The sequence below is a fragment of the Glandiceps talaboti genome, chromosome 23, assembly GCF_964340395.1.
Source record: "Glandiceps talaboti chromosome 23, keGlaTala1.1, whole genome shotgun sequence".
NCBI classification, from domain to species: domain Eukaryota; kingdom Metazoa; phylum Hemichordata; class Enteropneusta; family Spengelidae; genus Glandiceps; species Glandiceps talaboti.
Window position 1 is genome coordinate 452,646 of NC_135571.1, and position 25,146 is coordinate 477,791.

General features: G+C 33.2%; 1 protein-coding gene across 3 annotated transcripts in view; it reads right to left on the minus strand.

The window, feature by feature from the left end:
* Positions 1-25,146, minus strand: part of LOC144452609 (fibroblast growth factor receptor substrate 2-like) — a 49,862-nt gene that overhangs the window by 16,237 nt on the left and 8,479 nt on the right. Inside the window, exon 1 of one of the 3 annotated variants that reach the window (XM_078143728.1) lies at positions 17,504-17,737. The exons of the other annotated variants lie outside the window; for them this stretch is intronic. The gene's annotated coding sequence lies outside the window, so the exon portion shown is untranslated. Of the gene's footprint in view, positions 1-17,503; positions 17,738-25,146 lie in introns of those variants that run through there. 3 annotated transcript variants of the gene reach the window in all.

A 25,146-nucleotide genomic window follows, 5' to 3' on the forward strand; every position in this document is an offset into this window, starting at 1 on the left:
AAGCCATGATATTAACCATTTTCTTCACAAATAAAAAAATCCAAAATAAATACCCAATTCTCATCCATATGGCCACTTTGAGAAAGAAGAATAAGTCAATTTTAAAATATTAAAAAAAAGAAGTAAAAATAACAAAGTTTTTAAAAAAGTAAGTGTATGTACGTGAACATGTTTTTGATACTTTCAATGGCCTTAGAAATGAAAAGTATGTACCCCCCCCCCCCACCCTCCTGGATTGTAAGAACAAGTACCCCCCCCCCCCCATCTATATCCACATCCACATCCAGTGCAGTGCAAATAAAAAAGTGTACCTTTCCATATTGTTTTAAAACCACCCAACCTATTTATTCTGAAGCTACCACATTCCAGACTATTTTGATAATTCATATCATTCCTAATGTATTTTTTTTAAATAATAATTTTCCTAAATTCTTACAAGTGTAACCTTGCTAAATAATACATTATATTTGATGACAACAATATTGCAAACAAAGTGATGTAAAAAATAATAATTGAACCCTACCATAGAGTGCAGTCATTTTTTTTTTATTTCGCTGGATCGAAAAAATAAAGAATCAATTGGATCATAAGAAACATATAAATAACACGTGATGGCCTAACTACTTTTCTACACTGCTAAGGTTGGATCATAAGAAACATATAAATAAAATGTGATGGCCTAACCACTTTTCTACACTGCTGAGGCAGTCACATGCCTTTGAGTCTGAAAAAACGTGCTGTCCAGGTCACTTACCGTTAAACAGATACAGATGACAAATTTTGAAAAAGTTTGAATGCTGATATATCAGGACTGATGCATATGAAGTTTCTATGAATGTTTTTTGTTATTTTTAAAATGTCTATCAAATTTAATAAAACTCAGGACAAAAAATCGAATTATTTAAATTTTACATTAGTATACTAGTATTTATTTTTTTGTCCAGAAAATGTGTTAGCTGTCAATTTATGATCCAACTAAATGAGTACAATTTAGCATTAGATTTTATACCATACATTTCATACATTTTTTGTACAAACAGTATTCTGTAAAGTCTGCCATGACAGGACACTCTCACACATCAGAAGAGAGTGAGCGGGTCAGTGAATGCAGAGCGACATGGCATATCTTACATTCTAGACAAACTGCAGTAATCACTTCATAATAACTTACTCTCTGCAATCAGAATTAACAAAAAGTTATTATTTTTGCTAATAAAAATACATTTATCTGTGTGGTTGTATGTCATCTAGTAACCCTCCTTGTTTGTTGCAGACTTTCATCTGTGTGATTGTATGTCATCTAGTAACCCTCCTTGTTTGTTGCAGGCTTTCATCTGTGTGGTTGTATGTGATCTAGTAACCCTCCTTGTTTGTTGCAGACTTTCATCTGTGTGATTGTATGTCATCTAGTAACCCTCCTTGTTTGTTGCAGGCTTTCATCTGTGTGATTGTATGTCATCTAGTAACCCTCCTTGTTTGTTGCAGGCTTTCATGTCATGGCAATTATTACTAGCTGACTTTAATAGTACACTTGGAGTTCATGAAGGATTCTCTCATAATAACTCATAATTTCAGAAAGTCTGATTCATTCTGATAAAGCCACTTTAGTGTTAATGTTCAACATGTAATTTGTCTCTTTAGCAGTCATGTATTTCAAGAAGATTACATTTGTACATCAAATTCTCATGGTTCCTGCATTCACTTCTCTTTATTTACTAAGAATTATATTTTTGTTGTTATTGTGAAACTCGTACCAGCCCAAATTTGTATTTATTATCAGCATGTACGGTGGTCCATGGACATTGATCCTACAAACTATTTCCATGGCCCTCACCAGAAATGTTCTATCCGTTGCTTTCAGAGTTTGTGTATATATTTTTCTCTTCTGGTGGAATAAATTTCAATTCAATTCATTTCAATTCAATTCATGTGTTATCAATCAGTGACAACCAGTGATAACATAATGCAATAATAATAATTTTGACTACTATAATATTAAATATTTATTTATTTCAGTAAAGGACCACAACCCATCATACAAAGAATGTGATGTTTTTACAAGATAGGATTCTACAATAAATAAAAGTTGCTATAAGAAATGAAAACCTTTATATGTGTTAGGTTTATTCATACTATGTACCCTGGACAAAGTTCTCTCCTTTTACAAGACTTTAATATGCAAATTACTAGATAATGTATACAGTGGAGGGTTGTGGTCGAGAAAAAGGAAATAAACTGTTCTTTAATTGGAAAATTACAAAACTGTACTGAAATATAAACTCTGTCAACAGCATATTTGGTCATATTACATTTTGTCAAACACTCACACAAAACCAGAAATGAGGTGCTCCTGAACATTTCTGAAGTTACAAAATATTTTTATTGCACATATACAATGTAGGTAGCTTTCAAAGTCACAAGAAGACAAGAAGACATGGATGTGAGAATCAAAGCTTATTTTGAATTATAAGTGTGCATGTGTGCAAAGATTTGAGAAGTCCCTTAACAAAATGTTTACTAGCTCTAGGTGTTACCCAGAATTCTCTGTTCTCAGATTTCAAGGTTTTTTCTCTCCTTTCTAATCAGAACAAGACAGATTTAGTTCCAAAAATAGACCATCCACTCAAGAGATCAATACAGTAAATACATGCTACACAAAACGTTTTCATTTTCAAATGCATGGAACTGTCAAGATTTATGGACAAAAACTAATAATTTTTTTGCTTCAAAATCTATTTAATGTTCTTTACAGTGAATGAAAACTTCAGATATCACAATAAATCATAACATTTTTTATTAACTTATGAATAAATTGAAAAAATACTCAAACTTGTGACTTTTGTAAATGATGGAAATCTAGACAAGAAAATTAAATATGTTTATAACTGTAAACACTTCTAATATTTTAAAACAAAAATTTAATAAAAAGATCAAATTACCACAACAGCAAAATTTTGGTCCCAAATTATTTTGAGTGTGTACACATAACACTGATTCCTTTATTCAGCAAATTTCGACGTTTCAAGTAAAATTTTGCCATAACTTTATTGATAATGATACTTCAACAATTTCAATCAAAGATGAATCCAGTAAGAGCTAAACTGCACAGAAAATGAGAAAAAACTGTGTTCCCATACTTTTTTGTGATAAGAATGAGTGCACGTGTTACTGCATATGAAATGGTTTAGATCAATGACAGGGTAAGACCTCCATGGTGGATTATGACACCTTGTTGGATTAATAAGTACTCAAGAAAGTTAGAGAAGGACAGAATACTTGTTACGATAAAGCAGACTACTAAATGATGAATCTGAAATCACATTTCAATCATGGACACATCTTGAAAATTGTCATCTCTCTCACTACGTTTATAAAAGTATGACTGCATAGAAGGCTGAAAACACCTGTACAAATACCTGAAGTACGCCACATTATACAGTGCTGTTGTATTACTTTCTATTAATTTTATATCAGGAACTTCTTGAGTACTAATTTTTATCTCCTTTTTCTTCCAAGTTGTCAAAACTGTTCAACTGCACTTTTTATTGTTTTACCCCTAAGTATTGCAAAATGCCTCACAGAAATTTTAATTGATATATTGACACATTGTAAGTCATTTTTATTGTCCTTATACAGCAATCTGTCCATTATCTAGAACTTGGCTGACAGATACCATTATGCATGGGGGGAGGGGTAGCGGGAAGGGGAGGGGTTGTTAAAATCCATTCTATCTTTCTAACAAATGTAATCTTTATGCTAAGGTTTGGGAACCCTGATAACAAAGAGGGGAAATCTGGTACAAAATTGATTGGGATGAAAAACTGATTTTGATTAGGAACACACAATAGTTCATTAGTTGGTCAACTTAGTTATTATGTATGCTCCTTGATAAAAACACTTGTGTGGAACCCTGGTAATTTAGCAGGGGAACCTGGATAGATTATACCTGGTACTAATTACCACCATTGATAAAAACACTGATAGTGGTAGAATCACTGGTGAAATGACTGGGGAAGTAAAGTAGAGTTTACCTACTTACCCCCTTGACAAAAACACTGATAAGGAATCTGGTAAAATGACCTGGGAACTCAGACTTATTTTACCACCCTTGAGAAAAGTACTTCAATGAATATATAAATGGCTTCAAATATCTCTTTTTTTTTTTACACAAAATGCAAAGTGCAACTGAAAAAAAGTTAAAAACTTATCTCTAATAACAGTTTAAAGTATTCCTAGCTGATGGTACATTTAGTATTAGTTGACTTTAGGTAATTTACTTAATATTTAAATTCATAGATTCTATACATTGCATCTTGACAACTTTTGAAATGGTGCAGGAGACAACTGTTATTTTCCCTAATGCCTCTTTCAAACCCCATCAATAGATGCCACAATAGACAACAATGACTATTGTTCAGTCAGGTCGTTCACCTCGTATTCGAATACATTATACACTGCTGTACCACACTTTCTTACCAAATTTTTTCTGACAGAAATTTTCACTTTTTCATAACTTTTTTGATGAATTCTGCATTAATTTCAGACAAGAATGAAAGAAAATGGGATAAACATTCAAAGGGTCTAAACTGTTCAATATGTGAGATTATTTTAGAAATGTTGAGGTCGACACATCAAACATTGTTCATCAACATGTTTTTCACTGTCACTTAAACTGTTTCAAAGACACAGCACTTCATATTTCCCTTCACTTGCATATTTGTAACCCCTCCCCCAAAAATTACTTAATTTGGACTATTCCTTTATTGTTTACAAGATGGATTAGACCTTCATAGTTTAATAGGGGGGAATTTCAGACGAGGGTCATGCTTACCTACCATCTAACAGACATTGCACAAATACAGGAGAAATGTTCAGTGCAGGAGGCAACAGGAGTACCCGGGGAAAACCTGCATTGTTGGATAGAGTCAAACTGAACAACAAGCTTCTTATAGTGTGGTAAATTTAATCAAACCCAATTGTATTAAAGAGGCAAGTGGTTTAACCACTCAGTCACCAACATCCCCCCCCCCCTCCTCCCTTGACTGATGACATCAAGATACTGCAGTGTGAATAAATGTATACAAGGTTTCAAAATAATAAAAAATAATTTTAAGAATGGCATATTAGTTGTAGATTTGAAAAAAAAAAACATTACGGCAATGAAGAAGGTATAAGACTATGAAGACTAGCAATTTAATTAGCCTTATTAGATTAGCATAGAGCCTTGAGAAAAAATTTAGTTGTAAACATATTGTCAGAAACAATGTATGTGCCGAAAAATGAACATCCTGTACAAAATCTCAGTTTTATGATTTTCATTCAAACGACAGTCAATTTTTAGACATTTATCAGAAACTTTCGTACTGATAAATCACAGAGTAAACATCATTAAGAAACATTCTAAGAAATGTGATTTAAGAATTTGTCATATTAAAACAAAAACCTTCGTAAAAATGAGCAATTGTTAAACAGGATACAGCATCAGGTGGCGAGACAATTTTCTTTTTGTACGCCATGTGGATGTACATTGTATAAAAGGAGCCAGACTGTAAAAATTTGTTTAACCTTGGTTTCTGATATACATACACAAACCATTTTTAGTTTACAGTCGACAACAAACATTTGATGTCATCTACACAAATGAAACCCATGAAATACAGGCAATGGCAAAAAAAACTTCACAACAATTACGACGGAATAAAAATATAAAAGAAAAAAATTAAAATAAAAGAAAAACTCACCAGCAGTGATACCAGAGAGCTGACAGCAGAATGAAGCATTTGCTGTTATACAATGAACACAGTTGTACTGGAAGAATACGGGGGTGCTACACCTAAACAGCCAATACATCCTAATTGGTTCTATATTTAGTACAAGTTCTTAGAAGACGGTTGGATATATCTAGTGACACATTTCACATAGAATAAACAATACTAATTAATACAAAATGTATGAATCATAAAACTAAATGGTGAGGGGTGGATTAACTCAGATGAACTCCAAAACATATCAACTCAGCTTGTGTTCCTATAATGACACAACTTGGATCATTATCCCAAATTACACTGTTGCAACTCATGAAATGTCCCCCCCCCCCATAAAAAAAAATTTGAATTTGAAACTTATATAGTCAGTATTATCAGCCTACAATACGTGTAGACTTGAAGGACTATTGCAGCCTACGTGTAGACTTGATTAGGACTATCGCAGCCTACGTCACGTGTAGACTTGAAGGACTATCGCCGCCTAGGTGTAGACTCGAAGGACTATCGCCGCCTACGTGTAGACTTGAAGGGCTAACACTTCTACACTATTCAAGGTTTTACAATGAAATTAAACAATGCAATTAAAAGTGTTACCTTTAAGTTTAAGATTTTACACAAATGTCTTTGCTTCACATAGGGTCTAAATGACAACACGTGACAAATTTCATACAAATCACCCTTACACAAGGTTATACTTGTCTCTTGATGAAGAATTTATGCATATCACATTTACAAAATTTGTTTCAAAATCTATAGAATACAATGTGTGTACGTCAGCAACAACAAAAATACATGCTATTGTTACTATGGAAACAGGCTTTTCACAGCTGCTTTTGAATTAAATGCCATGCTAATTAGTGTTAGAAATGACTGAGGAATGACCAACGTGTAGGACTAATTCTGCCAGTATCTATTCACATGGGAAATAGATTTTTTCTGTTAAAAGCAAATAAAGGTATTAACAAGTCTTCCATTGAACACATATACCACCTACAAGTATGTTGCATTGACAGAAGGGAACCACGGACAGAACCCATAAACCCCCTGTGATTGGTGCTACTAGTACTCAGTATGTTGTATTGGCAAAATGGAACCATACATGTAGACGGAATCCATAAACCTCATGAGAAATAGTGGATGCCGAAAACTGACCAACTTAAAAGGACAATATAAAACAGTTCTTCCAATCTGTAATGGCGGTACATCTGATAGGAAGAAATAAACAACACAGAGACCATTTGGAAAATAATGGAGAACATGAACTAGACACTCACAATAACATATGAAAAAAAAATATAGTAAATAAAATACAAAAATCTACCTACCCCACCTACAATGTATTCTGAAATTGAGTGTAATCAGAACCACACGATTTTTTTATTAGGCCTAAACAGTTCAACCATTCCTAATCTGAAGTGTTGAACGTTACATGCAAAGCCATCCTGGTCACCTACATTTACTTGTAACCTATATCTACCAAAGTGAATGCATACTTAAATGTTTCCAGTTATAAATAGAATTAATAATTACAGTGTAGCATGCCTCTATATTAATTCAAAGGACTAAGTCAGCCTGAACTAATTCTAATAATGAAATAAATAAGACTAGATCATACTTGACAATGGCTGGACCAGTTGATACTTAAAAGTGATATGGTCAGATCTCAACATGAAGAATCACATGTTATCATACATGTACCATGCACAAGCCAAGTTGGAACAAAAAACATGGAATATATATACTGTACTCTGGTTGTTCTATGTCACAACAATGCACATCTACATTATTGGTTCTGCTGCATTTGAAATATGAGTCAAAACATTCAAAATGGCCATTACTTTCCCCGATTTGTCTTTGATATTACTGGCACTGGTATAATTATGTTATTCTCTGATATTTTTCTGCGTTCAACTGGAAAATACTTATGACCATAGGGTGATTACTAGACGACAGACAGACAGAGTCACAGACAAACACAGAGAGACAGACAGAGACAGACAGACAGACAGACAGACAGACAGAGAGACAGGGAGACAGACAGACAGACAGACAGACAGACAGACAGACAGACAGACAGACAGACAGACAGACAGACAGACAGACAGACATAGATACAGATGCATTACTATACATTCTTTCATACATTTTACATTAATATTAAACTGTGTTTTTGTCAAGGGTGGTAAGTGGTAAAATCTACCTGTGTTTCTATGACATTTTTACAGGGTTCCCACCAAACTTATGGTATAATGTATTAGAAACTATACCAGTTTCCCAGACCCGTCCACTTCCTGTTACCGGATTCCCAGACCTTAGCAAAAACACAGAAGCTGGATCAAGGGAATGTACTGCCTACCTTATAGTGATGTCTTCTTTATGCATATACTATATTAAAAACAGAGCAACATGGCAATGAATAGATACATGTACATTCCTACCATGTATTATCTCTGACTCACAGAGTACTAAATGAAACCCAATGACAAGAAAATATTCAATTTTGATATAACCCTGTGAGTATGTTGTCCTAATAACTCTTAGATCTAGGTCATCCATGCACCTGTTATGCCCCTCAACTATCTAACCTTCCCTACCTATTTAAAGAGACACATTGGTATTGTCCATATGGGCTTATCAGTTTTACTCAATATGAGATAAATTTATGTTTACATGAATTTTACTTTGAACTTTAATACCTGCCATTAATTTTTAGGTAATTTTTTGTGTATATAAAAATGTCAGGGATATCCCTACAATGCAATCAACTGTTTTTAACAATGTCGGTTAGAAGTTAGTTACTAAGACAAATGTAACATCCTAGAAATAAACATACACTGAGATGACATTAACATAGTCATTACACTAAAATACTTTATCCTGGTTTTTGGCTATGAATAGTTTCATTTGAATAAACTAAACTAAACTAAAGACATTTTCTATAAGTCTAGCCTAGAAGTAGGTTGAATTGTGTCCAAAAATGTTTGTGTTTTCAAAATTTATTCAAATAGATTTTTAGCGGGAAAAGTATGTCATTGTCAACTTTCAAGCAATGAGTCATTGTACATCATGAGAGTATTAAGATTGTTAGCATACAGTTATCTAATTTATGTATGAATCATTAACAGAAGTAAATAATACATCTTGGCCAGTCAAAAAAAATTATATGTTGTGAATGTTAAAAATTACAATAAAATTTGCCAAATATTGTTATTTTGACTTCAGTTTTCATACATAACTTTATTACACAACTACAGGTTTTGGCTTTAGCTTTTCCCCTCCTACTTGGCATTTTGCCACACTAACAGTCTTTTACTTAATGCTTTGGCCAGAAAGCAGGACCCAAGTCTTCTTGGGTTATACATGTACTATCAACTTGATGTCTCTCTGAATTCACAAGTAACTGTAGGTGACATAAAATCAGAAAATAACTCTCCAGAATCCATAGTTTACTAGAATATCTCTATTTCCTGGAGTGGTGTTCCCCTTTAATGATATTTTGGGTTTAACAATCATCAAAAATGTTGTGTCAGTGTTATGATATATTTAGTATCGTTAAGGCTTGGCCAACAGTCACCATAGTGGTGGTTGTGTTACAATATATTTAGTACCGTTAAGGCTTGGCCAACAGTCACCATAGTGGTGGTTGTGTTACAACATATATATATATATAACCATTAAGGCTTGGCCAACAGTCACCATAGTGGTGGTTGTGTTACAACATATATATGTATATAACCATTAAGGCTTGGCCAACAGTCACCATAGTGGTGGTTGTGTTACAACATATACATGTATATAACCATTAAGGCTTGGCCAACAGTCACCATAGTGGTGGTTGTGTTACAACATATATATATATATAACCATTAAGGCTTGGCCAACAGTCACCATAGTGGTGGTTGTGTTACAACATATATATATATATAACCATTAAGGCTTGGCCAACAGTCACCATAGTGGTGGTTGTGTTACAACATATATATATATATAACCATTAAGGCTTGGCCAACAGTCACCATAGTGGTAATTGTGTTACAACATATACATATATATAACCATTAAGGCTTGGCCAACAGTCACCATAGTGGTGATTGTGTTACAACATATATATAACCGTTAAGGCTTGGCCAACAGTCACCATAGTGGTGGTTGTGTTACAACATATACATATATATAACCATTAAGGCTTGGCCAACAGTCACCATAGTGGTGGTTGTGTTACAACATATATATAACCATTAAGGCTTGGCCAACAGTCACCATAGTGGTGGTTGTGTTACAACATATATATAACCGTTAAGGCTTGGCCAACAGTCACCATAGTGGTGGTTGTGTTACAACATATACATATATATAACCATTAAGGCTTGGTCAACAGTCACCATAGTGGTGGTTGTGTTACAACATATACATATATATAACCGTTAAGGCTTGGCCAACAGTCACCATAGTGGTGGTTGTGTTACAACATATATATGTATATAACCATTAAGGCTTGGCCAACAGTCACCATAGTGGTGGTTGTGTTACAACATATATATAACCATTAAGGCTTGGCCAACAGTCACCATAGTGGTGGTTGTGTTACAACATATACATATATATAACCGTTAAGGCTTGGTCAACAGTCACCATAGTGGTGGTTGTGTTACAACATATATATAACCGTTAAGGCTTGGTCAACAGTCACCATAGTGGTGGTTGTGTTATAACATATATATATATATAACCATTAAGGCTTGGTCAACAGTCACCATAGTGGTGGTTGTGTTACAACATATATATAACCATTAAGGCTTGGTCAACAGTCACCATAGTGGTGGTTGTGTTACAACATATATATAACCGTTAAGGCTTGGTCAACAGTCACCATAGTGGTGGCCGTGTTACAACATATATATAACCGTTAAGGCTTGGTCAACAGTCACCATAGTGGTGGCCGTGTTACAACATATATATAACCATTAAGGCTTGGTCAACAGTCACCATAGTGGTGGCCGTGTTACAACATATATATAACCATTAAGGCTTGGTCAACAGTCACCATAGTGGTGGTTGTGTTACAACATATACATGTATATAACCATATAAGATCTTTATTCATTTCAAAAGCAATCTCTTAAAAAATTTGACATTTACATTACAGTGCAGTATAGTTCAACTCTACCCCAGCTACCCCAACATTTGTAATAGCGCCCTCTATATGTCACTCAACCAATGCAATGAATACACACGTAATTGAGTATGTACACCTACTCATGCAATGTACAGAGGTTGACAGCATGGTTGAAACAAAGTTCACAAACACAAACTAGGACTGGAACAACATTAAATATGATAATGAGATGCAAACCTGGATCAAAGTTTACAGCTAAATATGGGCATAGGAAGGAACCATTAAAGATAAAGGTGTGGTCAGTGACAGGATGTACTAATTCAGGAAACCTTGATGTATGGAGTGACAATGTAAGATAAACAAAGTAGGGGACAAAATTGATGAGAAAAGGAAAAGATACAATGATGTAGAGGTCATTGCACTATTTGTGCTGTTTACAGACTATATCTCAGGAAGTATTTTACATGTTTCATGTTTATAAAGACCATTACCAATGTTATATCTCAAAACTGACATAGGTGCTACAATAACCTGCCCCCTCAAAATGATAAGCTGACCCACCCGCGTATCTAATATTCCAACCCACCTGAGTAATCTGATTTCTAAATGCCATGTAACCTGATCTAGTTCTTCATATTATATGTAAAAGTTTAACCTTCCCCCACAAAAATAGAGCAGAGTACTATTAATCCTACCCTAAAATCTAAGTATATTGACTTCAATACTTTCCTAGTAGAATCTAAGCATATATTGACTTCAATGCTTTCCTTAGAATCTATTAAGCATTTTGACTTCAATGCTTTTCTAGTAGAATCTAAGCATTTTGACTTCAATGCTTTTCTAGTAGAATCTAAGCATTTTGACTTCAATACTTTTCTAGTAGAATCTAAACATATATTGACTTCAATACTTTTCTAGTAGAATCTAAACATATATTGACTTCAATACTTTTCTAGTAGAATCTAAACATATATTGACTTCAATACTTTTCTAGTAGAATCTAAACATATATTGACTTCAATGCTTTTCTAGTAGAATCTAAACATATATTGACTTCAATGCTTTCCTAGTAGAATCTAAACATATATTGACTTCAATACTTTTCTAGTAGAATCTAAACATATATTGACTTCAATGCTTTCCTAGTAGAATCTAAACATATATTGACTTCAATACTTTTCTAGTAGAATCTAAACATATATTGACTTCAATACTTTTCTAGTAGAATCTAAACATATATTGACTTCAATACTTTTCTAGTAGAATCTAAACATATATTGACTTCAATGCTTTCCTAGTAGAATCTAAACATATATTGACTTCAATACTTTTCTAGTAGAATCTAAACATATATTGACTTCAATACTTTCCTAGTAGAATCTAAACATATATTGACTTCAATGCTTTCCTAGTAGAATCTAAACATATATTGACTTCAATACTTTTCTAGTAGAATCTAAACATATATTGACTTCAATGCTTTCCTAGTAGAATCTAAACATATATTGACTTCAATACTTTTCTAGTAGAATCTAAACATATATTGACTTCAATACTTTTCTAGTAGAATCTAAACATATATTGACTTCAATACTTTTCTAGTAGAATCTAAACATATATTGACTTCAATACTTTTCTAGTAGAATCTAAACATATATTGACTTCAATGCTTTCCTAGTAGAATCTAAACATATATTGACTTCAATGCTTTCCTAGTAGAATCTAAGCATTTTGACTTTACTGCCTTCTTTCTACAACTTTTGTTTGAAATCAGTATGCTTAGATTCTACAAGGAAAGCATTGAAGTCAAAATGCATAGATTCCACTAGAAGGAAAGCATAGATGATTGAAGTCTATACGTTTAGATTCTACTAGAAGGAAAGCATAGATGATTGAAGTCTATACGTTTAGATTCTACTAGAAGGAAAGCATAGATGATTGAAGTCTATACGTTTAGATTCTACTAGAAGGAAAGCATAGATGATTGAAGTCTATACGTTTAGATTCTACTAGAAGGAAAGCATAGATGATTGAAGTCGATACGTTTAGATTCTACTAGAAGGAAAGCATAGATGATTGAAGTCGATATGTTTAGATTCCACTAGAAGGAAAGCATAGATGATTGAAGTCTATACGTTTAGATTCTACTAGAAGGAAAGCATAGATGATTGAAGTCGATATGTTTAGATTCTACTAGAAGGAAAGCATAGATGATTGAAGTCGATATGTTTAGATTCTACTAGAAGGAAAGCATAGATGATTGAAGTCGATATGTTTAGATTCTACTAGAAGGAAAGCATAGATGATTGAAGTCGATACGTTTAGATTCTACTAGAAGGAAAGCATAGATGATTGAAGTCGATATGTTTAGATTCTACTAGAAGGAAAGCATAGATGATTGAAGTCGATACGTTTAGATTCTACTAGAAGGAAAGCATAGATGATTGAAGTCGATACGTTTAGATTCTACTAGAAGGAAAGCATAGATGATTGAAGTCGATATGTTTAGATTCTACTAGAAGGAAAGCATAGATGATTGAAGTCGATATGTTTAGATTCTACTAGAAGGAAAGCATAGATGATTGAAGTCGATATGTTTAGATTCTACTAGAAGGAAAGCATAGATGATTGAAGTCGATACGTTTAGATTCTACTACAAGGAAAGCATAGATGATTGAAGTCGATACGTTTAGATTCTAAGTTATATTAATCCCAGACCTTTACACATAGCTTAATTGTAGGTTTAAACCTTGTCACTAAATTGCTTTAGTCCTAGATAATTTTACACATTAATTATTCTTCATAGCTATAACCTTCCTCCCACAAAAATGTAGCCATGCACTAGTAATTCATTTACTCCTAGAATCTAACACATTTACACATAAAATTGTTTTTGATTGCTCTAACTTGCCTACATAAAAATATAGCAATATACCTTTAACTATTTCTCCAATCCTATATTAAATTTGACATATACACTGTTTTTGATAGCGTTAACCTACCCCCACAAAAATTAAGCAATGTACATATTATATTACTGCTTGAATCATATATAAATTTGAACTGTTTTTGATAGCGTTAGCCTGCCCCCACAAAAATTAAGCAATGTACATATTATGTTACTTGAATCATATATAATTTTATACATGGACTGTTTTTGATAGCTTTGACCTTTCCCCACAAGCAATGTACATAATAAAATATTACTACTTCAATCACAGACATTCATTGTCCTTATTATTCTGGCAAACCAGAGCTGATATTCCTGCCGTGACACTGTGACAATTATCAAGGGAGAACTGTCAAAGAGGCTTTGGTTTATGACGAAATGATTCTTAATAGCTTTGACATCCCCCACAAAACTTGTCATAATGTACATATTACTCATTACTATTATTTACTGCTTCAATTTTAGATAATTTTACACCTGAACTGTTTTTGATAGCTTTGACCTTCCCTAAGTCCCACCTCCCCCAAACTGAGCCATACACTTTCAATCTTTATACCCTACACATTCTCACTTTAATTGTTCTATAAATGTTAACTTCCCATGAAATTGACAATACTACCTTCTTCAATTTCAATTTCTTCACATAAACTGCTTTTGATAGCGTTACCATTTTCCCATAAAATGGACTCTGAACGCAGTATTAATCCATTTTTAAATCCCAGATCTAAATTTACACATTAAATTATTCTAGATTATAAACTTTTAATCTTTCCTCACAAAAAATTGATTAATTTACCAAGTATAGGATTACTTCTCATAAAATCCTTTCTAATTCTTACACATAAAATTGTTTTTCATGGCTTTAACTTCTCACACAAAATTAAATAAAGTACACATTACTTCTTACTGCTGTAATCCAATTAGACATGTTATAAATTATTGTCATTGATAGCTGCCCACAAAGATATAGTAATGTAACATTACACATAGAACATTACAATGTCGTTGACTCAGAGATAATCATCGACAAACTAAATGAGCCATCACACTTTGAACCAAAATTTAACATCAAACCATTAAAAACTAACATTTGTTATGCTCCAAGTGCAGAATAACGTTGATTTTGGCCAAAATGTTACAGATTTACAAAAATTTGTTCAAAAGTTTTTTTTAGGCGGGAATAAAAGTTGAGTGATACTGCCTAAAACTTTTGGTAATCACCATCACACACAGAATCATTAACAAAGTAAGATACTCTACATCTGAAAATCAGTTCCTAGATATTAATGTTTAAATAAATTTGCATTTGGTAAAAAATTTGAATAAAAAATTTGAAAAGACCCAAGTCCAGGTTGACATTCCAAGTTGATAAGTGAAATAGCACCTGGAGCAAAACATGTTTGTTCATTAATTTCTAAAATTGGACCCAGATGAAAATAACCACAATTTGTAACTGAATCTGTTACCTCAGGACTTTTACAATTGAAACCAGTAAAACTGAATCTGTTACCTCAGGACTTTTACAATTGAAACCAGTAAAACTGAATCTGTTACCTCAGGACTTTTACAATTGAAACCAGTAAAACTGAATCTGTTACCTCAGGACTTTTACAATTGAAACCAGTAAAACTGAAATAGAGTACTGACTGACACAACACAAATTTCACTATAACATGGATGCTATCATCTGGTTTGATAAAATCTTACAAACAGTGCTACATTTCATTGTCTGGTTTATAAAATTTGGCTGATAGTGCTATAGTTTATCATCTCACTCTTACGAACTTGACTACCGTGTATGTTTTCTTTGCAAGTGCTACAATACATGTAGTATAAAGCTCAAGTATTTAGAAGAAAATATTGCAATGTTCTGTTTCAGACTTCATAGTTTCAATAATAGTCCTGTTGACTGACTACTTGATAGCAATTTGTTAGGATGAGTTGCACTGAACCAGTAAAACTTCAGTTCACATTAAATTAGGGACTTGCATGCTTGACCTGATTATGTCTACATGTACAAGTGGTCTAGTTCTCTGCCACATGTTGAAAATACACAGTGTTTCAGACATCTGAGTAGGCTGTCTCATGTTTAAAGTGTTTTTCCTAATTTAAAACAGTCTGCACAGTCAGCAATGAATACAAAAACAGCTTGAATTTTCTACTAGTTTCACACCTTAGAGGACTTCTCAAGAAGTTTTGAATCAGAGTTACTCTAACAGAACATATCTAGCCTACAGATTGAGTGCAGTATGATTTTATACAAAGTATAAACAAGAACAGAAACAGCTAATAAATGTCTACAGTATTTCCAACATACAAGTAACCTAGAAATAAGATGCAGCCCTACATCGTACATGTATTATTGTACAATATCTTATCATTCTAAAGACAAGTACAAGAATGGCTATAAACGTCTGTTTTTAAACTCGTGTACACACGTGTACAAGTACATGGTTCACGTATAGTTCATGTATAGTTATAAACATTTGCTTTTATAGTCGATGGAATTACTGACAATTTTGATGGGTTACAAAATTTGTAACTTTGAAACAAAACGACATTAACCATTTTTGAAACTGTGTCAGTAACAAATTCCACACTACATATATTGTAACAAGTTAGAGTACCAATGTTGCTACTTTGTGTCAAATTATATCATTTAGCTGTTTAAATGAACTAAAGTGTTCTAACTGATCTAAACTGCAAGTTTGACAGAAATTCTAATGGGGAATAATATTATGAGTTCTAAATCAAATTGCCCACAGTTATTAAGAAATGTACCCAGCACATCACAATTACATGTAAATGAACTCAGCTATAAACCAATGCATTACTCATCAGTTCACTTGCTAGCTGTCACAGTGTCACAACTAGCATGGTTTGACTGATTTTCCTAGCTGTCACAGTGTCACAACTAGCATGGTTTGACTGATTTTCACCTGTGCTATGGTTCAATGATATTCAGAATTTTCTGTCCTTGTAATGAAAAAAGCAACATAACTATACACACTGTTATAGTGTTAAGAATATCCAATTTAAAGTCATCAATTTATACAAGAACACCCAAATATATATCTTTGTATTTCGTTACATATTAATAATAGTCTTTGTCAATAATTACCCCAATTTCTTTTGCAGTTATGGCTCTCATAAGCCAAAGGATAAATTATGGAAATTATTTTGATAAAATAATAAAACTATCAGTTGAAACCAAGAATTATAATAAATGTACCATTAATGGTAATTTTATGGATTTCGAGTTTCCAACATACCTCAAAAGTCATTATAATCACATTTTCTCATCTTTACACAATTTCCATCTCTGTATGTTTTAATTTTTTGATACAAGAAAATCCTTTATTTCTTAAGTTTGTCTCAATAACAGCTCAAAAACACTTTGTACAAATTTTTACAAAAGATTTTCCAAAGATGAAGCTTTCATGAAAAATATGAACAAAACCATTTTCTATTCTATGAAAACCTCAAAGTCAAAAACTTGCTTTAAAATCTTTTAATGTTTTTTCTTTCAATTAATTTTTCTAATGTATATACCATTTTATCAGTTACTAGATTACAAATATATATATATGATTGTCAATGCATTCCAACAGATCTAACAGTCAACAAGTCATGAATATCTTCTCAAAAAAAATCTACCAAAAATAAACTTACCTCTGATGGCAAATTTGTAAGATATGAGAGTTAACTCCAGAAACAAAATGTTGAGTATTCCAAAACTTGACACAACTCAACAGGTATAAAATAATCTATCCAGTAGTAAATTTTCAGGTGAAGTTGTGAAGTTAATCCAATGTTTTATACTATCCCCGGAGTTCTCAGTATGGCTGGCATGTAGAGCATTTAACGTGGCAAACAACACTGTATCGTCCACAGTTCTCTACACTAAAACTGTCACTGGTTTGAATTTCATTCAACAAAGTATCGTAATTATATACTGGGCTGATGACTTCCTGGGGGAAGAGATGCCATGATACAACACTAGGTGGGTGGAATCCTAAATGTAAACAAAGACCAAACCATTCAATTTTAGGGGGGATGGTCATATGTAATAATCATAAATGACACAAAACAACAAATTTTGAGAAGCAAAATCTATATTTGCAGAAAATGAGTACTTCCTAAGATGTTATTAATAAATCATTACATTTAAGAATCTTTTATTTAAACCAGTTGAGGTTTTAAGTAGTATATACACCCCTATACCATTAATAGTACATCCTGTGGGAAAGCCACCTCTCAAGAGTGGGCAGTGCATAGACAGGGTCATACCAATTATAGACAGGGGAGGTGCCCGTGAAAACAAACGTACAGGAAACTATCGAATCCTGTTACATATTTGTGGGCAAGTCGCTTCCTTTGGTCTGCACATGTATATAGTGATCTATATGCTGTCCAGGACCATAATTACACAAAGGTCAAATTTGGGCATATAGGAAATATGTACACTATGTCAGTGTTTGTTCTAGAAGTAGAGATTCCCATCATATGTGGGCTATGTAAACTATGTAGATACTATTTCAAAGGTGAAACAAGAACTGACATACATTGCACCTGAGATAGTTTAGAAACTTACATAGCCATTGGGTTTGAATCTGACACACATTGCACCTGAGATAGTCTAGAAACTTACATAGCCATTGGGTTTGAATCTGACACACATTGCACCTGAGATAGTCTACAAACTTAGCCATTGGGTTTGAATGTGATGTATGTAGATCTCTCTGGAGTATAGAGATCTCCAAATTCAAACCTGACAGAAAAACTCTTTCGACTACATCTGAGCCAGCCAGAAACTAGTCTGGATGTATGGAATCATCTCTAACCCTGTACAAGAGAGATCTTGTGATTGGATAAAGGATATCACTATACAGACCACCATAGGTTCTAGAGTCACATACATTATAACAGACCAAAATTAGTCTAGTTTCCTATACACATTATCATCACTATGACCATCTCCAGCAGGATAAAGATCATAGAAAACGTTGACAGGTATAGGAACTAGACTTAACCAAAAAGTGTGAACCTCATCATGTCTGTTTAATAGTCCGTGGTTTCTAATGAAACCACCGGTTTCTAGGATCACGTAAGTACCTCCCTAGTCTAGTTCCTATACGGTTTTGTTACGATTTACAGTTAGAGACTACATTGGCATCTAGACTACATAAGTCACACAGTGAAATATTATTTACTTACATGAAATCTGTGTTATATTTTACCCCTATCATATAATATTTGCCAAGTATCTTCAATATTATTGATATTTTATTGTATTTTGAATCACATCTTGGGGAAAACAAGTACCTGTGCAGACAAGCCTGATAGCAGTACTCAGAGCATTAGATATTTCAACTGTTTTTTTAGTGACAACAAAATTAGTTAATAATAAACTCAAGTACTTGTCTTACAATCATATCTGTATTACAAAAGTATTAACATCAAGTACAGGGATGCAGTGTAATAATTATGTAACACCACAAGATAAAGAGATCAATCTATTCAGATTATCAACTAGGTTTGTTTGGCAGATTTATAGAAAAAGTTGGTTCAGAACAAAAGAATAATCCTATGTAATCCTTATTTTGATATAAGGATATAATATTTTAAAACTATGTAGGTGTGTTGAAATTATGACATTACCAATTCTCTCTCTCCCTCTCCCCTTCTCTCCCTCTCCCTTTCTTTCTCTCTCTCTCTCTCTCTCTCTCTCTCTCTCTCTCTCTCTCTCTCTCTCTCTCTCTCTCTCTCTCTCTCTCTCTCTCTCTCTCTCTCTCTCTCTCTCTCTCTCTCTCTCTCTCTCTCTCTCTCTCAAAGGTTCAAATAGATAACACCTTGATGGTATAGTGACAATAAAAATAATATATGTAAACTGAGTAGGTGTGTAATATCTGGGTAATATCTGTACATTTTAACCTTCTCCGCATTTTCAAATTTTTACATTCAGAGGCAAAATACATTTCTTTGTGTCCCTATCAAGATTTGATGTTCTTATAACCCTAAACTATATGTGGATTCACAAGAAAACACACATTTTTTATCATTTTCACCCAGAACATTAGTCAGTTAGGGCATGGAAGTATAACTTCCATGGTTAGGGGCACACTGTCCGACTTGGACTGGGAAAACTGGGCAGGCATGAATTGTATATTTGTTCTTTCTTCCTGCACACATTTTGTTGACTTATATAACTAGATTATCTTGAATTGCTAACTACTTAACAGGACTTAATAGGGTGTGAAAATAAACAAACAATATGAAGCTAATACTTTATACAATGTTACTTATCTTATACATATGTAAAAGACATAGGAATCTGGAATGAATGAATAGTCTGGTTGAGAAGCATTAGATGGAGGGGAGGTATTGGTAAAAGGTGAGGGGGGGGGGCAAACTGCTGGAAGGTGTATGTAAGGATGGGGGTGTATGCAACCTTAGTTAGGGTAACTCAAACTGGAATATGGCTGATTTAAAAATAATTACAGTGTGAAAACAAACAAAAAATTAATTTATACTGAATTTTTAAAGAACGTTTTTATTTCATGATATGTCAGTTACTGGAACCTGGACTGATTGACAGTCTAGTTAGCAGTGGGTGTCAAAAAATATCAATAATTCAATTTGACAAAGAATCACTGAGCAGTTATACACGGACATCCTCTTTCCGTTGTTAAAAATAAATGAAGAGAATGGAAAATGTAGCTACAAATATCATAAATTCATTAATTCTTAAATTCATTCAATTTGACAAAGACTGTATGGACATCCTCTTTCCGTTGTTAAAAATAAATTGTGTCATTTTAATTCTTAAGGGAGAATGAGAAATGTAGCTAGAAATATCATAAATTCATTAATTCTTAAATTCATTCAATTTGACAAAGACTGTATGGACATCCTCTTTCCATTGTTAAAAATAAAGTGTGCTATTTTAATTCTTAAGGGAGAATGAGAAATGTAGCTAGAAATATCAATAAGGATTAAGAGGAGGATGAACATTAGCTTTTTAGCATTCATAAATTTTATACTAGTATGTGTATAATGCTTTTAAAGGGAGGAGACATTTTTTAGATTATAGTTACCCTACACTGTGTTATGTATATTTTTCTTTTATGTTTACAAATTGTATGTAAGTTTATAGATGTTCTGTTTGTTTATTAATTTGCTTTGGAAAAAAGTGACTTATAAACCCAATGGGGCTGGTACAAATTTTCTGTATATTTATTATATTGTATTTGTAAATCTGCATCTCACTATTATAAACTACTATAACTCAGTGGTGAACAAATCATTTTGTGAACTGGTGGTCCCCAGACCAGTGCCTTAAAAAATCCAGTGGTCCTGCTGAAAGAATTAGTGGTCCCAGGTCCCGCTAATGTGAAACATTAAATCTTACCTATGAATCTGTATATTCAGAAGACTTTTTAACATACCGTTATTAACAGTTAGGTACTGGTCCGACAGACCAGACAAGGTAAAATTTGTGTGGTCTGCCAAAAAAATCACTAGTCCCGGACCCAGGACCAGTGGATTTGTTCACCCCTGATACTATACGATATTTATTATGGAAAACTACCTTGTCACTCTTACGGTTTCTTCAACTTTCCTCAACATATATATTTCTAATTTGATAAATTCTTTAAAATGATAAAATGGTAATAAATAATTTCCACAATTAACTAACCTACTATATAATAGTCAAATTACTATTTTTTTATGATTTTGGATTATTTAGCTGTAATTTGGGGAAATTTTGGCATACTTGTGCCAGGATATATATTTTCATAAAGTTTTTCCATTTGTTTCTTAAACATTACAATAAACATTTTTTTTCAAGACGGATGCAACTTGTGCCCTGTTACACTGTAACTGTTCAGAGAGAACACAGAAATTACAAGAACTTAGAAGCCTCAAGTACCCCTGCTACCTTGTTCAGAGCTGATAAATATATGGACCCATGGCAGTTGTCCAGAGCTCCTAGTTACCTTTTTCAGATAGAACACAGAAATTACAAGAGGGCTTTGTTCAACCTGTTTGAGGAGATCATAGAAAGTTATATAAAATAATTTAATAATATAAATATAATAATGATATACAGGACTAGAGTACCAATTATACAATCCTGTTTTTAGTTAGGGTGAATACTGCTTTGAAATTGATACTATGCACCGCAATGACTTCAGTACTTTGTGTAACTACTAACTAACCTTTCACTTAGTGTAACTACTAACTAACTTTTCACTTAGTGTAACTAGTAACTAACCTTTCACTTAGTGTAACTAGTAACTAACCTTTCTATGTGACAGGATGTCCTACAACTCATGCAAAGTCAGTGATGTGTAATAATGAATGACTAACATAGCTGACTCACATTATGGGGCTTGGCTCTCACTGAACAGCGCCCTCTAGTGACCACACTATTTCCTGTGATATATCTGTCAGTAGAATCATTGATGGATAAATGTGTGTAGTAGTTACACACAAAACACAGGAAGAAAATGTTATGAATTCATATTTTATGGTACGGACCCTAAAATCAGTGCATCCATTCACCAGGAAACCATGAATTTACATGTGGTCAGTTCCACACAACTTTTAATAAAGAAGACACATCACTGTAGTGTATAGTAAGTCCCAATCACAAAAAATTATGTGACAAATTTATAAATTATATAAATTAAACTTGATCTATGGCAACCTACATTAAGATATAGAGTAATAATGTGCCATGGTAGTTGTTCTCTTCACTTGCTATTTAATTTATAAATTATACAAATTAAACTTTGTTGATCTACTTGGATAGTAATTGTTCAAAGTAGTCATTGTGTTCATCCACTACATAAGAATTAAAAGTTGTTGATCTACTAGGGTATTAACACACATTAGTAATTGTTCCAAGGTAGTCATTGTGTTCATTCACTATATAAGAATTAAAAGTTGTTGATCTAGGGTAACACACAAAAGACTTATAGCTACAAGTGGAACACTTGATTTAATGGTTTTTATTAGATTAACTTACTCATGACATTGAACAACCTGAAAAAGAACTAAATTACCTTTGGATAAATGTATTTGACAATGTGCAACTAGTACACATACTATGGTGCAATATATCCAATCAAATGGATTTTTAGGTCCGCACCCAAAATCAGTGACCCAATGTAATCAAGATTTCACCCTATTGCTGTACTACTTCAGGATACAATGGACCATCGAGGGTCTATGAATCGACCCCTAGTTGCTATGTGAACTGCTTAAATATGTGTATTTAACAATTTTTAGTGAATGCATTGTTTGAAAACATCCAGTTACAGTTATAGTGTAGCTTTAACCCCTTCAATACTGAAAACATTCCCGCCAAAATTGTTTGGACAAAATTCTTGTTTTATGTAAATTTTTGGCATATATCAACTTCATTTTAGACTGGAATTAAAGAAATGTTACTTCCTAATAAAGTAATATTATTGTAATTATGAAAATATTCATATAAATTGGGTCCCCATATTATTAAAAACTCGTCTCTAGTCATGAAAGGGTTAAGGAAATGAAGTGGGTGTTCCCTTTACTTGGTACAGTGGTATTCAAATCAGACATTGCTATTTTTGCTTCCATGACATATATAGGCCAATGACAATACAGCTGTTCACTTTAATCTCTATTGTACTCTACTGATCTAGGGGTTGTATAATGTATGTAGAGCTGCAATGACAAGGTCAACCAACTTCTTTACTGCACCCTATTAATTTCATACAACATACAAATCAAACTCTGCTTAAACTCTGCTAACACACAAGAGACTCAATATAAGCAACAACAATTGGACGTGGTTTGTAATTCACCTCACTCACTATTCTAAATCACACTGAACTGAACTAGGGTAATTAATGCATAGCAGACACATAGCACTGCAAGGACAGGCTAAACTAGGTTCTTCGCAATTTTACATGCTGGCCATGCATATCAACCTGTTATTAGTTACTGTAATGCACAAGAGACTACAGGCAACTAACTAATTGAGTGTACATGTACTATTCTGTGTTGAATCGTACTGCATAGTGTAAAGCAATTGCTTACACAAGACATGTAGGGCAACGACACCCAAGAAATACACACGTCACACCATTGTTGTGTGGGTCAATCACATGTACCTTTGGGCTGTTTTCACATTGTTAGTTATCAGTGTAGTGAGACACTCACTGCATTCACATAGTACGTTAAGCACACTGACCGACACAAGCCTGGAGTACAATAGACCCTATTCAGCATAGACCAGTCTATTTATTGCAATACACTCACAAGTCTACTTTGACCTAGCCCTACAAATAGTCCAAATGCAAAAAAGTTATCTATCATTATCTGACCCTTTCATAGAGTGCACTGCAAATAAACATTATTCTAAAGTTTACATATATGTAAATTCTCTACTTGGGCTACTTTAAGTCTAAATTGAACAAAGCTATGCATCGCTATGGTAACTACCAAACCAAGTAGTCCACTCTATAATTTGCATATATTTGCATATGCTGCATCTAACAGCTTCAATATACAGTAGTCCAATCTTAAAACTCACCTTTTTAAACAGGCCTACGGCCTATAAATAAGTTGGTATTGACTTTTCACCATCTTTCAGACCTTAGTTTGTTTTTTTAATATGCATCTCTTGCCATTTTAACTTGCGTACAATTGCTTCTTTTTTTTGGCTAGATTAAACAAAGTGGGTTTTTTTCTCGATTTGTCTCATTTTAATATTTCCTGTTACTTGCCTATGAACACTTTCTGGATATAAGGTGCTCTATAAGTGCTTATTTATTATTATTATTATTCAAACTGTCACAAATACCATTGGTCACACATACATCAAATATCCTTGCTGCATATAATGATATATGTTATATTACTATAGCCCTTAAAAACTACTGAATGTACAGTGGTGATACCAATTAGTAGATTGAAATACTTACTGCAATCTGTCAGAATTTATGTAACAATTATAAATTAGTATAATTTCATAAAGAGACAATTATAAAATAGTCAAGTATTAGAATGTTCAACACCATATATGCCATCCTTGCTGCAATCAGATCAGATTACATCATACAGATAATATACATTTTCACATCATCCAATTTGAGTGTTTAATGCAGCATGCAATGCTTACTGCAATCTGACAGATCATGATGAGATCACAGTTATCAATACATTTGTTCTACCATCGTTTTAAACCACAGCCTCTTTTACGGCACTGTCCAAGACACTTGATATTTTGCAGTTTTGCAGAAGAAACATTAGCTTTGGTTTGC